Raw genomic sequence first — 17,481 nt, 5'->3', positions numbered from 1 at the left:
GCTTGGCACTGTACATACACGCGTCTGTCTCATGGCAGGAACAGGCCAGTTATTTGTGTGCTTGGCACTGTACATACACATGTCTGTCTCATGTCAGGAACAGGCCAGTTATTTGTGTGCTTGGCACTGTACATACACATGTCTGTCTCATGTCAGAAGCAGGCCAGTTATTTGTGTGCTTGGCACTGTACATACACGCGTCTGTCTCATGTCAGAAGCAGGCCAGTTATTTGTGTGCTTGGCACTGTACATACACATGTCTGTCTCATGTCAGGAACAGGCCAGTTATTTGGGTGCTTGGCACTGTACATACACATGTCTGTCTCATGTCAGGAAGAGGCCAGTTATTTGTGTGCTTGGCACTGTACATACACATGTCTGTCTCATGTCAGAAGCAGGCCAGTTATTTGTGTGCTTGGCACTGTACATACACACGTCTGTCTCATGTCAGAAGCAGGCCAGTTATTTGTGTGCTTGGCACTGTACATACACACGTCTGTCTCATGTCAGAAGCAGGCCAGTTATTTGTGTGCTTGGCACTGTACATACACACGTCTGTCTCATGTCAGAAGCAGGCCAGTTATTTGTGTGCTTGGCACTGTACATACATGTCTGTCTCATGTCAGAAGCAGGCCAGTTATTTGGGTGCTTGGCACTGTACATACACACGTCTGTCTCATGTCAGGAACAGGCCAGTTATTTGGGTGCTTGGCACTGTACATGCACACGTCTGTCTCATGTCAGAAGCAGGCCAGTTATTTGTGTGCTTGGCACTGTACATACACGTCTGTCTCATGTCAGAAGCAGGCCAGTTATTTGTGTGCTTGGCACTGTACATGCACACGTCTGTCTCATGTCAGGAACAGGCCAGTTATTTGGGTGCTTGGCACTGTACATACACATGTCTGTCTCATGGCAGGAACAGGCCAGTTATTTGTGTGCTTGGCACTGTACATACACACGTCTGTCTCATGTCAGGAAGAGGCCAGTTATTTGTGTGCTTGGCACTGTACATACACATGTCTGTCTCATGTCAGAAGCAGGCCAGTTATTTGTGTGCTTGGCACTGTACATACACACGTCTGTCTCATGTCAGGAACAGGCCAGTTATTTGTGTGCTTGGCACTGTACATACACACGTCTGTCTCATGTCAGAAGCAGGCCAGTTATTTGTGTGCTTGGCACTGTACATACACACGTCTGTCTCATGTCAGGAACAGGCCAGTTATTTGGGTGCTTGGCACTGTACATACACATGTCTGTCTCATGTCAGAAGCAGGCCAGTTATTTGTGTGCTTGGCACTGTACATGCACACGTCTGTCTTATGTCAGGAACAGGCCAGTTATTTGTGTGCTTGGCACTGTGCATACATGTCTGTCTCATGTCAGAAGCAGGCCAGTTATTTGTGTGCTTAGCACTGTACATACACACGTCTGTCTTATGTCAGGAACAGGCCAGTTATTTGTGTGCTTGGCACTGTACATACACATGTCTGTCTCATGTCAGGAACAGGCCAGTTATTTGGGTGCTTGGCACTGTACATACACATGTCTGTCTCATGTCAGAAGCAGGCCAGTTATTTGTGTGCTTGGCACTGTACATACACACGTCTGTCTCATGTCAGGAAGAGGCCAGTTATTTGTGTGCTTGGCACTGTACATACACATGTCTGTCTCATGTCAGGAACAGGCCAGTTATTTGGGTGCTTGGCACTGTACATACACATGTCTGTCTCATGTCAGAAGCAGGCCAGTTATTTGTGTGCTTGGCACTGTACATACACATGTCTGTCTCATGTCAGGAACAGGCCAGTTATTTGGGTGCTTGGCACTGTACATACACACGTCTGTCTCATGTCAGAAGCAGGCCAGTTATTTGTGTGCTTGGCACTGTACATACACACGTCTGTCTCATGTCAGGAACAGGCCAGTTATTTGTGTGCTTGGCACTGTACATACACACGTCTGTCTCATGTCAGAAGCAGGCCAGTTATTTGTGTGCTTGGCACTGTACATACACATGTCTGTCTCATGTCAGGAACAGGCCAGTTATTTGGGTGCTTGGCACTGTACATACACATGTCTGTCTCATGTCAGAAGCAGGCCAGTTATTTGTGTGCTTGGCACTGTACATACACACGTCTGTCTCATGTCAGAAGCAGGCCAGTTATTTGTGTGCTTGGCACTGTACATGCACACGTCTGTCTCATGTCAGGAAGAGGCCAGTTATTTGTGTGCTTGGCACTGTACATACACACGTCTGTCTCATGTCAGGAAGAGGCCAGTTATTTGTGTGCTTGGCACTGTACATGCACACGTCTGTCTCATGTCAGAAGCAGGCCAGTTATTTGTGTGCTTGGCACTGTACATACACACGTCTGTCTCATGTCAGAAGCAGGCCAGTTATTTGTGTGCTTGGCACTGTACATACACACGTCTGTCTCATGTCAGGAAGAGGCCAGTTATTTGTGTGCTTGGCACTGTACATACACACGTCTGTCTCATGTCTGGAACAGGCCAGTTGTTTGTATGCTTGGCACTGTACATGCACATGTCTGTCTCATGTCAGGAACAGGCCAGTTGTTTGTGTGCTTGGCACTGTACATACATGTCAGGAACAGGCCAGTTATTTGTGTGCTTGGCACTGTACATACACACGTCTGTCTCATGTCAGGAACAGGCCATATGTTTGTGTGCTTGGCACTGTACATACACGTCTGTCTCATGTCACACTGTTTCTCATGTCACCTCCAGTACACTTTAATAGTGACTATGAGCAGGTTTGATCTCGTTTTGGAGCATGAGCTCTGCTAAGTGTTTACGTGGCTTTAAACGCCTTTTGATCCTAATTATAGCAGTTAATAAAAGCAGATCCAAGAGTCTGATACTACAGTTAAACTGGACCTGAACTCTTGCCTAACTACCCCACATCTGTGATCAATCACAACTGTAATTTCATCTATCAGCTGTCAGCTGGCTGCCTGGGCTGAGCAGCTAATTTGTAAACACATGATGTTAACCCTAATGCTGGAAATACACCATACAATTTTGTTACATTTTCTGTAATGCTGGGTACACACGTTACGTTTATTCGTGCGATAGATTGATCAGATAGATAAAATCCGTCATGTCCGATATCGCTCCCGATCGTTTCTACACTCGATTTCTCATAGCGGTGAATGGAACAAGATAAGAGAATTGAGCACAAAATAGTGTGGAATCGTGCCGAAAAAAACGATCGCGTGGCAAAATTGCACAAAAAAAGTAATGTGTGTACCCAGCATTAGATTATTTTCTGTAGAGACTGGTCATTATCTCTGGTGCATTGTCTTCTGGTTATCTCCTGCTGAGTAGAACAATGCTTATGGCTGCCTTTACTGCAAACAGATTGTGAATCGATTTCAGCATGAAACCGATCACAATCTGTGGCGCTCTACTGTTTAAAGGGAAGGTTCAGGGACTATTAAAAAAAAATAAAAATCCGCATCCACTTACCTGGGGCTTCCTCCAGCCCGTGGCAGGCAGGAGGTGCCCTCGGCGCCGCTCCGCAGGCTTCCGGTGGCCGACCTGACCTGGCCAGGTCGGGCTTCTTCTGCGTTCCAAAATGCGCCTCACGGCGGCGCGCTGACGTCATCGGACTTCCTCCGGGCTGTACTGCGCAGGCTCAGAACTACTTCCTTATTTTTCACAGTATTTATTTATAAATCATCCAGTCAGTGTTTTGAACATTGTGAAATCTTCTCTCACCCTTATTTACATTCTTAAATTTATTAGAGATGTCGGAATAGTTACTGCTGGCAAAGCGAATCATTGTGGAATGTTTTCTTTCCCTCTGTGAACAGGAATGTCACATGATCTCCCAGAGTGCTCTGGGGCATAAGGCTGCGTGACATCATAGCCTAGACTGCGTATCACTGGGAGGGTGGGGCTATATGCAATATATAGATATAGGAAGTGTTTATAATGCTGAAAACGGGAAACTCAACGAAAAAATAGGCACCCTGAATAATGTATTACTTTCTATTATGTCATTGCAGTTCCCCTGTTAAGTGGTCAGTCCAAGCAAAACTACTGATTGGATTATTTCTTATGTGCTTTATGGGTGGAGCTCAGCACTGTTGTTCCTGAGTCTATTCCCGCCCACTTTAGGAGGGGGGCGGGGTTGTTCTTATCTGCTATACTCTGCTCATCAGTGATCAGTGTCCTCTTTGTTCACACAGATCCTTCTCCTGAGAAACACCTGCAGAAAATCCGAATCTTTCAAAGTCAACTGGCAGGACCGCCCGATGCACAACTCTTTTCCCCAAAGGAAGTGTTGTGAAGTTTTCTCTGCTTTGAACAGGCAGAGCTGAAGCCGCCTCTCTGCTCTCTGGATGCCGGGCCTCAGCCGACGAGTGCGAAGTGACGAGGGACAGAATTAGCAGCCGGACGGGTCATGTGTCACCTCTGTGTTGGGAAATACCATTTGGTTGTAACGTGAGGGGGGGTTTCTTCCCCTGCTGTGGATGTTTTATTCTCTTGGCATCTGATAAGGAAATCATGTGAGAGATGCAGCCAGGATCTGCTATCTGATCCCTCTGTGAATCCTGCGGACAGATTGGGCAGCGTATGATCGGCGTGTCTCCCTGTCGGGTGTTATATGCCGTCTCCAGGCACGCTGGGATTGTATGTCGGAGGGATTGTAATCTGTGGGAATATATTGAATTTGGAATATTGCACCTTCGCAAAGACCGATGGAATAACGGCAACGTAGGGTAAAGTGGTAAGTTTGATCGTTTATAGGAATATCGATTGCATAATGCCACAAATTGTCTTGATCTTCCTCTGCCATGCTGTTAGGCGAAGCGCACACAATCGTCCTTCCAATTCCCGGGCATTCTCTGGTGCTCGCGGGATCACATTTTACACATGCACATTTTTTGCATTTGTTTGCAAGTTGTTACTTTTTTTTTTTTTTTTTAAATACGTTGAAATTGGAAATGCCCGCGATCTGCAACCCCCCCCCCCCCCCCAAAAAAAACCAACAGAAAACTGAGATTGTTTTAACCTTGTTAAAAAAAATCAGGCAAATCCAGTAAGGGTACGTTTCCACTTGTGCGGCGCGATTTGCTCGCGGAAAACGCGTCAACGAATCCGCATACGGTTGCGGATTCGTTGACGTTTTCATGCGGATTTTCACACGGAATCGTTCGCGATTTTAACCATGTCAATGCCGGCAAGCATTGACATGGGTTTTTTAACGAAATCGCGCGTGGAAACGATGGGAAAACCGCAAGACTCAAGTGCTTGGGGTTTTTCTATTTAGTTACATGACCGACGATTCGCGGCGTGCGAATTCTGACGGCTCTGCTGTGCAGATTTTTTTTCTGCAGAGCGAGCCGCACAGAATTCCTGACAAGTGGAAACGGCGCCATCCACTTGTATTGGTTGAACGAATCTGCATGCAGGAAACGCATGCAGATTCGCTCGAGTGGAAACGAGCCCTAAGTCCATGCTTTTACAGTAGATTTTACATTTTTTGTTTCGGCAAAACATTTAGTTTTTTTTTATTGTTGTTTACACACTCCTAGGAGTTGTGGTTCACCATGAGCTTGCTGGGTAATCTGTAAAGGCCCATACACACGTCGGATTTTTCCGAACGCCAAATCGGGCGTGTGTACAGACTGTCGTTCGGGTGATAAGACTGGTCTTGAGCGATCCGCTGGGCGGATCGCTCAAAATCAGTCTTATCACCCGAACGACAGTCTGTACACACGCGCGATTTGGCGTGTGAACGACGGGACGTTCGGAAAAATCTGACGTGTATGGGCCTTAACTCTGGGTGTTTCAGCAAGTCAGTGCGTTTCATTGTGGAGATTTTAACGAGTCATATCAAAACACAGTGGGGCTTATGAAGGGTCTACGTATTCATGCTAGATTTGTTTCATAAAGGGAACTAATCACACATTTTTAAAAACTTAGAAAATGAGATTCTCTGTAGCGGTTGGTTTGTGTGGGCTTTTGGGGGTGCAGAAGGTGTTAATTTACGGGTGGCAGCTCAGTAGCCCCTTATCTATATGGATGCCTCCATTTTCTATCTCCCCGTGCTGCAGAACCGCAGTGATCTCTATGTCCCTGGCAGTCGCACTGTTTGCCTGGAGATGTAATCCTATCAAACGGAACTAAATCTCCCAGCATGCATCACACCTCCCCAGCATGCATTGCGGCGGCCTGGGACTCCTAATGATCCGGGTTGCCGGTGGAATGCCCCCTAGTGGCTGCAGCTCTGTAGCGCTTTGAGTCTGCCAGGAGAAAAGCATGATATAAATCTCTTGTCTTGTCATGCCATGCTGCCTCCCAAAGCCCCACACAGTTACCGAACCTCCCTTAGGGGGAGGGTGGTTTGAGAATGTTTTTGCATTTGGAAGCACCCAGGTGCTCAGTATACTTTAAACCAACTGACTTTTAAGAGGCCTCCTCATCAGTAGGGATGTCCCTGCCTAGGAGAACTCATGTTGGAGCATGTGATCAGTTTGATCAGCTGATAGGTTTGTAAGGTTGTGATTTGCTGTGATGACTTCAGCTGTGTCATGACCAGCAAATCGGAGCCTAAAGCTGGCCATACATCAGGTGACTTGGCGGCTGATCGACCATCCGATTCAATGATTATAATCGAATCGGATGAAAATCGGTGCTGCCAAGACCATGCTCGATCGACGATGTGACCAATTTCGGCTTGTAATTGGTCGCATGTATCGACCAGACATGCTGCAAGATACAGGGCAGACGTGCTCGATCGGTTGCGTGGCGGTAACGGCATGTGATAACCGGGAGAGTGACGCAGACGTGTGAGACGTCACCCACATATATGCCGGCAACCACATGAGGTGCATGTATGTGGACGGTGGGAGCGACACACAGGTAAAGTATACGCCGCTGGGCGGGAACATTTTTACTTATGGGGGGGGGGGGAACGATGTGGCGTCACAAAGCTGATTCTCGAGCTATTTCATGCTGAAATCGATCGTGAATCGGCCTGTGGTGTATGGGCAGGCAACAGATGTTTCCCCGATTAGAGAGAGTTCTCTCTTGCTCGATCTGTCCATACATATCTGATGTATGGACACCTTTATAAATTTATCAGCTGATCAAACTTGACTCCATGACTTCTAAGCAAGACCATCCCTACTCTTCAGGGAAATGACTGGCCTGGCTGCAGAACTGACTGGCCTTTGTATTCATCAATCAGGAGTTTCATTATGCAGCGCACACCCTGTGTGTAGTTCCCCGGACTTTGCCACCTTGTCCCTGAGTTCCCCTCACCCAGCTGAGCTCTGTAAACACTGTGGAGTCAGACGCCTGTCTGGTGTGATGCGAGATGACTTTTCACCCAGTGTGATAACCGCCTGAGTTCCTCCAGGACTGCACTGGGATTATCTGCATGACTGGTTTGTCTGATCACCTCCAGGGGTTATTTACACGAGCCTATACATCCGAATGACACTTCCTTTGCATCTGAACAATGTCTCCTTTACATTTAATGGTGTCTCCTTTATATTTTGTTGTTGGAGCACTGGGCAATAAATAAGGTTACATACAATGATGCAGGTAATGCAGTAATGCTAGGAATACACCGTAAGTTCTCTCAGAAGATAGATGGTTCGATAGATAATTTCCGACATGTCCGATTTTTATTCTCAACCATTTTTCTGATCGATTTCTCATAGAAGTGAATGGAAATTGATAAGAAGAGATAAGAAAATTAATCGAAAATAACATCAGACAGTACATTGACTGAAAAATCTCATTGGCCTCAATTCACTAAACTTATCTCCTGTGTTTAATAGCTCTTCTAGAGTTGTTACCATGGTGATAAGGCATGTAGTATTCAGGAAACATTTTACCTCAGGCAAACCAAAAAGTTAACTCTTCTGTCTTTAAATTAACTCTCCAATCCTTAAAATAACTCCAGAGTTAAAGACAGGCTGTTAATTAGCTGCATGTGAAAATAACTACAGAGGAGGTAAATTAACTACAGGAGAGGTAACTTAAGGAATGAAGAGATAAGATAACTCTCTCACTGTGTGGAGGTAAGTTTTCTCTTGCCTTATTATCTCTAGCATGATCTTAGTGAATTGAGGCCAATGTGTGTTCCCAGCATTAGACACACAATGCCAGTTCGTGAGCACAATGAAGTGGGATACACAAGGAGGGAGGGCCCTGCTGTCTAGTGATGATGGGCAGATTTGATGACGAGATGCGTCTTTCTCTAATTGAATCTGATTAGAGAGCGATCTGTCGGCTGCCAATACCCGGTCAGTTTAATGCTGAAATTGAGCAGGAATCGGCCTTGTGACGCCGGCCTGATGCTTATCCACCTAATGTTAAATGTGGCGCCCCCCATGCGCTATACTTTACGGCCTAGTGCACACCAGAGCGGTTCGGCAGCATTTTCAGATCCGATTGCGGATGTGGAAACGCTTGGGTAATGTATTTCAATGGGCTGGTGCACACCAGAGCGGGAGGCGTTTTGTAGAAACGCATACTCCCGGGCTGCTGCAGATTTTGGATTGCGGAGGCGTTTCTGCTTCCAATGTAAAGTATAGGAAAACCGCTCTGAAAAACGGCAGTTCAGAGCGGTTTTGCAGGCGTTTTTGTTACAGTAGCTGTTCAGTAACAGCTTTACTGTAACAATACATGAAATCTACTACACCAAAACCGCTTCACAAAACCGCAAAATGCTAGGTGAAACGCTACAGAAAAATAAGAAAAAGCGTTTCAAAATCTGCTAGCGGGTTTGGTGTGCATCGGGCCTACCTGTCCGTGTCGCCACTGGCTCCAGGCTCCGATCCTACACATGGTTGCCGGAGTAACGTAGGCGTGTGTGTCGTGTATGGGTGGAGCCAGAGGCGGACAGGTAAAGTATAGTGTATCGCGGTAGGCACACTTGACATTAGGGGGGGGGGGGGGCAGCCTCGGGGTTTCATTGCGTTCATCGCTCGTCCTGGTATTGCTCGCTGTTACCACCGCGCACCCGATTGACAACAATGGCCTGACATATTGACACATGTCTGATCAATACACGTGACTAATTTCGGGCCAAAATTGGTTGCATCATCGATTGGGCAAATTCTAGGCGGCACCGATTTATTAAATCTGATGGTGAATCAGCCACGAAGTTGGTAGATGTTATGGCTACCTTTTTGAATCTAAAGGGAGGGGGTTCTGAATAATGTGTTCAGGCACCGACTGAATTCTATACAATAATCAGTGCTGAAAGGGGCATACACACACACAGATACTGCTTCCCTGGCAGGGATGGGGAGATGATTCCTCCACTGACAGATCGGTGCTCTGGGCTGTACAGATGCATCGACTCCCATAAAATCGTGCAGGTCTAGCTTCTGCGTGGCTGAAACCGGGAGGAGAAAAACCTCAGCGGAGGATGTGTGTAACTCTGCCCATAGGTGCCCATGCGTGTTTATTCTGCTCAGGGCTGTGGAGTCGGTACAAAAATCATCAGATTCCAACTCCAAGTTTATGAAACCTCCGACTCTTCAATTATGATTGGCCAATCGCTGACCAATTTTACCACCTCCATATAGAATGGGGGTTTACCTACACAATCTGCTCATAGTAGTCAATTAATATGTGTTAACCCTCATGCTACATAAAGGTCAGTGATTGGCCAATTCTGATTGAAAGTGTGTACCTGGCTAAAGTCTTCACCGATCTGTACTTGGGAAGGCTACTTTGGGGTCAGGTGACTCTGGAGGTTCTGCAGCAGCTCCTGGGCACACACAGCAGGTCTGGATTGGTCTGTAGCTGTTCTGGGAGGCCCAGGACTTAACGGGATTGTGAAATTCTGTAGCTATTTTCTGCTTATTAGTCTCACCCTCCTCTACATACCTAATAATAGTGAAGAGGCGGCTAATTATAATGTTCCCTCACTAATGACCGGTCACCAGAAGAGTCAGATGTTTCTCCTCCTGCAGTGTGACTGTGCGAGGAGGGGGAAAACCCCCAGAAATCTGCAAAGGATATGGTTAGATTTCCATACAATGTGACTAACCGATTTCCCCCCCCCCCCCCCCCCATACACCGCACGCATTCTCTTGAACGGAAATCGCAACAAAATCACAAAATTCCGTCCCGCAAAATGGTAGTCACTAGGTGATTGCGATTTGCACTCCAACTGATCCATCCCCTCTGTTGAAGTGAATCAACTGTTGCCATGGTGAGGGGTCTATTGAGCAGAGAAGGGAGGTGGAGCAGAGTGAAGAGGCCAGGCAGAGAGCTTATCCTGGTCGGGTGTTGATTACATTTGTTAATTAGCAGAGCAGTGCAAATGTGCTGCTCTCTACATTGTTAGTTAACATTTTTCACACAGGGAATGCTTTCAAATGCTCTTTAGTTTCGGAAGCTTCATTCAACTTTAGTACGTATTCACTGTAGAACTGTTAGGCGCTCCCTTTGTTGTCTCTGTAGAAAGCTGTGCCGTAAACAATAAAGGTGCCCATATATCAGGAGAAAATGGGCAGATTCGACAGACAAATTTATCTCTAATCGAATCTGATTAGAGCTAAATCTCTTTGTGGAAGCTGACCGTATATTGCAGGCCGATTCCCGTCCAATTTCAGCAAGAATTCTTCAGGGAATCGGCTGAGTCCGCCCTGCCGCTGCCCCCTAATGTATAAGTGTGCCCCTCCCCCAGCATGTGCATTCATACATTACCTCTGCTGTGGCAGCCTTCAACACGGTGTCCGTAACCTCCGGGCAGCTCTCCAACACACCACTAGCGTCTGACGTCAGACGATATGCGCTGACATTGGACGCTATGCACAAGTGGCATGTACGGAGGCCGCCCGGAGTTTACCACCACGCAGGACAGGTAATGTATAATGCCCACGGGGGGCACACTTATACATTATGGCGGCAGTGGTGTGGGTTTCGTTGGTTCATTACTCGTTTCGAAATCGGACGCTGTACCGACGCACACTCGAGCAACCACCTTCGGCCTGTCATCTTGCACTAGGCGCAATTGACTATTGGGACGAAATTGGTCGTATCCTCGATTGGGCCTGCACTTGGCGGCACAGATTTTCAACCAATTCTGTAATAATCTAATTGGTTGGTCGATCGGCTATGCTATGATGGCAATTTAGGTTCTAATTTACGATGGAAGTCGTTTTTTTAGAGGTCTGCAGGGGAGGGATGGTGGGAGGAGCCAAGGTATAGGAGCAGGTGAGGAGGCAGTTTAGAGATCTAGGTAGAGGTCTGAAGATAGGAGGAGCAGATTAAGACCTCTACAGAGAGGAGGAGCAATGGCAGGTGTGTGGTGGGAGGAGCCAGAGTAGAGATTTGACAATGAGTGCAGGGGAGGAGTGAGTTTACAGATTTGCTGAGAGGAGCAGTAGATGAGTGGTGGGAGGAGCAACGGACAAAACTCTGCAGCAACCAACCACCCCACTGTGGCATGTATTTGTGCCAGGTCTCATGTCTGAAGCCTGTACCACGTATTCATGCGTGCGTTGTCATGTCGCAGATTTGGTCCCGTGCCAGAAGCCTGTGCCACATATTCGCGCTTGCGTCATGTGGCAGGTTTGGTCCCATGATGGAAGCCTGTGTTACATACTCCTGTTGGTGGCAGGTTTTATCCCATGTTGGAAGCATGAGCCACGTTCTCATGTCATTATATGCCAGGTTTTATCCCGTGCCAGAAGCCTGGGCCACGTTCTCATGTTATGTTGGGGGGAGGGGGGAGCTTGATCCCGTGTCGGAGGTGTGCGCCACATACTCCTGCGTCGTGGCAGTATTGGTCCCATGTCTGAAGCCTGCGCCACGTACTCACACTTGCGTCATGTGGCAGGTTTAGTCCCATGTCGGAGGCCTGGGCCACGTACTCACACTTGCGTCATGTGGCAGGTTTGGTCCCATGTCGGAAGCCTGTGCCACGTACTCACACTTGCGTCATGTGGCAGGTTTGGTCCCATGTCGGAAGCCTGAGCCACGTACTCACACTTGCGTCATGTGGCAGGTTTAGTCCCATGTCGGAGGCCTGGGCCACGTACTCACACTTGCGTCATGTGGCAGGTTTGGTCCCATGTCGGAGGCCTGTGCCATGTACTCACACTTGCGTCGTGTGGCAGGTTTGGTCCCATGTCGGAAGCCTGTGCCACGTACTCACACTTGTGTCATGTGGCAGGTTTGGTCCCATGTCGGAGGCCTGGGCCACGTACTCACACTTGCGTCGTGGCAGTATTGGTCCCATGTCTGAAGCCTGCGCCACATACTCACACTTGCGTCATGTGGCAGGATTGGTCCCATGTCGGAGGCCTGCGCCACGTACTCACACTTGCGTCATGTGGCAGGTTTGGTCCCATGTCGGAAGCCTGTGCCACGTACTCACACTTGCGTCATGTGGCAGGTTTGGTCCCATGTCGGAAGCCTGTGCCACGTACTCACACTTGCGTCATGTGGCAGGTTTGGTCCCATGTCGGAAGCCTGCGCCACGTACTCACACTTGCGTCATGTGGCAGGTTTAGTCCCATGTCGGAGGCCTGGGCCACGTACTCACACTTGGGTCATGTGTCAGGTTTGGTCCCATGTCGGAAGCCTGTGCCACGTACTCACACTTGCGTCATGTGGCAGGTTTGGTCCCATTTCGGAAGCCTGTGCCACGTACTCACACTTGCATCATGTGGCAGGTTTGGTCCCATGTCGGAGGCCTGTGCCACGTACTCACACTTGCGTCGTGTGGCAGGTTTGGTCCCATGTCGGAGGCCTGGGCCACGTACTCACACTTGCGTCATGTGGCAGTATTGGTCCCATGTCGGAGGCCTGGGCCACGTACTCACACGTGCGTCATGTGTCAGGTTTGGTCCCATGTCGGAAGCCTGTGCCACGTACTCACACTTGGGTCATGTGGCAGGCTTGGTCCCATGTCTGAAGCCTGTGCCACGTACTCACACCTGCGTCATGTGGCAGGTTTGGTCCCATGTCTGAGGCCTGCGCCACATACACTTGCGTCATGTGGCAGGATTGGTCCCATGTCGGAGGCCTGCGCCACATACACTTGCGTCATGTGGCAGGTTTGGTCCCATGTCTGAGGCCTGCGCCACATACACTTGCGTCATGTGGCAGGATTGGTCCCATGTCGGAGGCCTGCGCCACATACACTTGCGTCATGTGGCAGGATTGGTCCCATGTCGGAGGCCTGCGCCACGTACTCACACTTGTGTCATGTGGCAGGATTGGTCCCATGTCGGAGGCCTGCGCCACATACACTTGCGTCATGTGGCAGGATTGGTCCCATGTCGGAGGCCTGCGCCACATACACTTGCGTCATGTGTCAGGATTGGTCCCATGTCGGAAGCCTGTGCACGTACTCACACTTGGGTCATGTGGCAGGATTGGTCCCGTGTCGGAGGCCTGTGCCACGTACTCACACTTGGGTCATGTGTCAGGATTGGTCCAGTGTCGGAAGCCTGCGCCACGTACTCACACTTGCGTCATGTGTCAGGATTGGTCCCATGTCGGAAGCCTGCGCCACGTACTCACACTTGGATCATGTGGCAGGTTTGGTCCCATGTTGGAAGCCTGTGCCACGTACTCACACTTGGGTCATGTGTCAGGATTGGTCCCATGTCGGAGGCCTGCGCCACAAACACTTGCGTCATGTGGCAGGATTGGTCCCATGTCGGAGGCCTGCGCCACATACACTTGCGTCATGTGTCAGGATTGGTCCCATGTCGGAAGCCTGTGCACGTACTCACTTGGGTCATGTGGCAGGTTTGGTCCCATGTCGGAGGCCTGCGCCACGTACTCACACTTGCGTCATGTGGCAGGATTGGTCCCATGTCGGAACCCTGCGCCACGTACTCACACTTGCGTCATGTCAGGTTTGGTCCCATGTCGGAGGCCTGCGCCACGTACTCACACTTGCGTCATGTGTCAGGATTGGTCCCATGTCGGAAGCCTGCGCCACGTACTCACACTTGGATCATGTGGCAGGTTTGGTCCCATGTCGGAAGCCTGTGCCACGTACTCACACTTGGGTCATGTGTCAGGATTGGTCCCATGTCGGAGGCCTGCGCCACATACACTTGCGTCATGTGGCAGGATTGGTCCCATGTCGGAGGCCTGCGCCACATACACTTGCGTCATGTGTCAGGATTGGTCCCATGTCGGAAGCCTGTGCACGTACTCACACTTGGGTCATGTGGCAGGTTTGGTCCCATGTCGGAGGCCTGCGCCACGTACTCACACTTGCGTCATGTGGCAGGATTGGTCCCATGTCGGAACCCTGCGCCACGTACTCACACTTGCGTCATGTCAGGTTTGGTCCCATGTCGGAGGCCTGCGCCACGTACTCACACTTGCGTCGTGTGGCAGGTTTGGTCCCATGTCGGAAGCCTGTGCCACGTACTCACACTTGTGTCATGTGGCAGGTTTGGTCCCATGTCGGAGGCCTGGGCCACGCACTCACAATTGGGTCATGTGTCAGGTTTGGTCCCATGTCGGAGGCCTGCGCCACGTACTCACACTTGCGTCATGTGGCAGGATTGGTCCCATGTCGGAACCCTGCGCCACGTACTCACACTTGCGTCATGTCAGGTTTGGTCCCATGTCGGAGGCCTGCGCCACGTACTCACACTTGGGTCATGTGTCAGGATTGGTCCCATGTCGGAAGCCTGTGCCACGTACTCACACTTGGGTCATGTGTCAGGATTGGTCCCGTGTCGGAGGCCTGCGCCACGTACTCACACTTGCGTCATGTGAGGAGTTTGATCCAGTGTTGGAAGCCTGTGTTCTGTACTCACCATTCCATTAATAGTACATAACATCCAGAGATTGTGCTTTCATTTATCTGGAGTAACGAGAAGAACCGGTCCGGATCTGTGTGTTGTGATGTAAAATGAGCAATTATTGAATCTAATCCCGGGCTATTTATATGTCACTGCAGATTAGGGCTTGATTTGTTATTAAAATAATTCTGACATTGGTGAAATACGGAGGCTGCTGTCACAAAGCCCAATCTAACCCCAAAATGTATTAAATGGAACCTAAACTGAGAAGGATATGGATTTTTCCTTTTCAAATAATACTAGTTGCCTGACTCTCCTGCTGATCCTGTGTCTCTAATACTTTTAGCCACAGCCCCTGAACAAGCATGCAGATCAGGTGCTCTGACTGAAGTCAGACTGGATTAGCTGCATGCTTGTTTCGGGTGTGTGATTCAGCCACTACTGCAGCCAAAGTGATCAGCAGGACTGCCAGGCAAAATTTATTTTTTAAAAGGAAACATCCATATCCCTCTCAGTTTCGGTTCCCTGTAAGACAAATTATATCAGTAATTGGGCCAATAAGTGAATACAGGGAGCGTATGGAGGCAAGGACCATTTTCATGCTTGTTTCATCTCCTCTCTGCATTCAGCTGGTGGGTGGGTCAGTCAGGTGTGACATGGTGGAAATAACCAAATCCTAATCTGGTGATGGCATACGCGGTTATTCCTCCAGCTCTGCTGGACCTCATTATAAATATCCTCTCTGCAGATGTTCAGAGATCACATCATTAATGTAATACTGATTTTTTTTTTTCAGCGTGTGAGAAAGATGGCCGGTGAAATAAATATGACCATTTTTGTATTGTAGGTTGCATGCAATCTAAAATGATTACGTCTCATAGGCCTTGTGTATTTCTGACTACTTGGATTGGTCAGATTTCACTTTGTGTACAAAGTGCAAAACAATTTAAGTAAAAAAACAAACAAAAAAAACCCCAGATATTTATCAGTTATATAGCACTGACATATCCTTCAGCACATTACAGAGTACATAGTCATGCCACTGACTGTCCTCAGAGGAGCTCACACTCTAATCCTACCATAGTCATAGTCTAATGTCCTACCATATTATTATTATTTATTATTATGTATTTATATAGCACTGACATCTCCTGCAGCACTTTACATAGTACATAGTCATGTCACTGACTGTCCTCAGAGGAGCTCACACTCTAATCCTACCATAGTCATAGTCTAATGTCCTACCATATTATTATTATGTATTTATATAGCACTGACATCTTCTGCAGCACTTTACAGAGTACATAGTCATGTCACTGACTGTCCTCAGAGGAGCTCACACTCTAATCCTGCCATAGTCATAGTCTAATATCCTACCATATTATTATTATGTATTTATATAGCACTGACATCTCCTGCAGTACATTAGAGTACATAGTCATGTCACTGACTGTCCTCAGAGGAGCTCACACTCTAATCCTGCCATAGTCATAGTGTAATGTCCTACCATATTATTATTATTATGTATTTATATAGCACTGACATCTTCTGCAGCACATTACAGAGAGTACATGGTCATGTCACTGACTGTCCTCAGAGGAGCTCACAATCTACCCTTTCCATAGTAATAGTCTGTCATACAATATTTTTATTATGTCTTTATACAGCACTGACCTCTTCCACACCAGGGAGCTGTGTATAATGAGATTAGTGCGGTGTCTTTCCCCGGAGTCCGTCAATATCCCCTCTCTGCATCACTCACATCGACACGCAACATTTACAGCTATTAAACTCAGATTACCAGCTTGTGACTTATGACTGCTCTTAATGACATGATGGTCATGAGCTCAAATAGGACCTGTCTTGAATAAAGATTTCTAAAGGCCTGTGCACACGTAAAAGGACCACTGTCGCGGAAATCTTAAAATGTATGTAAACGTATACCAACAGGAAGTATGTTTCTCCCAGAGTAAAATGAGTCAGAAATTACTTTTCTACTATGTTGCTGTCACTTACAGTAGGTAGTAGAAATCTGACAGAACCGACAGGTTTTGGACTAGCCCATCTCTCCATAGGAGTTTCTCAGCATGGCCTTTATTCTTTATAAAGATATTCCCTGAAAAAGATTTATACAAAGATGCTGACTAGCCTCCCTGCTCACCATACACTTTTTGTGGCAGTTTGACTGAGCGAGTTTGAAAAAAAAACAAACAAACCTTGGAATCCCCATGAGGAGATGGGCTAGTCAAAAACCTGTAGGTTCTGTCAGATTTCTACTACTTAATGTGGCAGCAACACAGGAAAAAAGTAATGTATGGCTTATTTTGTTTTTGAAGAAACCTACTACTTATCTGTTTGTTTACATATATTTAAAATTTTAAGATTTTCGAGCGATTGGTCCTGTCATCTTTGCCCCAACTATTCTTACAGAATGTTTTGGCTTGATTGCTGTACCTACATGCTGTTTAGGGCTGCTCAAATCTGGATCCGGGAGATACCCGGATAGTTGCTATCTGGATATCTCCCAGTAAACCTGGGCGGGGGGGTCAATTTTACCTGTCTGACCTTGTCTTCGTCCATCTCTGGCGCCTCCCACGATGCGGTCCACGCGGCGGACACGTGACTACAAACACTTCCTCCTTCCGGGTTGAAGGAGGAAGTGTTTGTAGTCACGTAAGGCGCGTGGACCGCATCG

The 17,481-nt window shown here is 48.0% G+C and overlaps 1 long non-coding RNA gene across 1 annotated transcript in view; it reads left to right on the top strand.

Annotated features, from left to right (window-relative positions):
* The window catches only part of LOC137562498 (uncharacterized), a 41,092-nt gene that overhangs the window by 4,230 nt on the left and 19,381 nt on the right, over positions 1–17,481 (top strand). Inside the window, exon 2 of the long non-coding RNA XR_011030124.1 lies at positions 4,221–4,762. This is a non-coding gene — a long non-coding RNA (uncharacterized lncRNA). The remainder of the gene's footprint in view (positions 1–4,220; positions 4,763–17,481) is intronic.

Source organism: Hyperolius riggenbachi, chromosome 3 (assembly GCF_040937935.1).
Source record: "Hyperolius riggenbachi isolate aHypRig1 chromosome 3, aHypRig1.pri, whole genome shotgun sequence".
In the NCBI taxonomy this organism is placed as follows: Eukaryota; Metazoa; Chordata; class Amphibia; order Anura; family Hyperoliidae; genus Hyperolius; species Hyperolius riggenbachi.
Note: the sequence above shows the minus strand (reverse complement) of the source record. Positions and strands in the feature narration are given on the sequence as shown.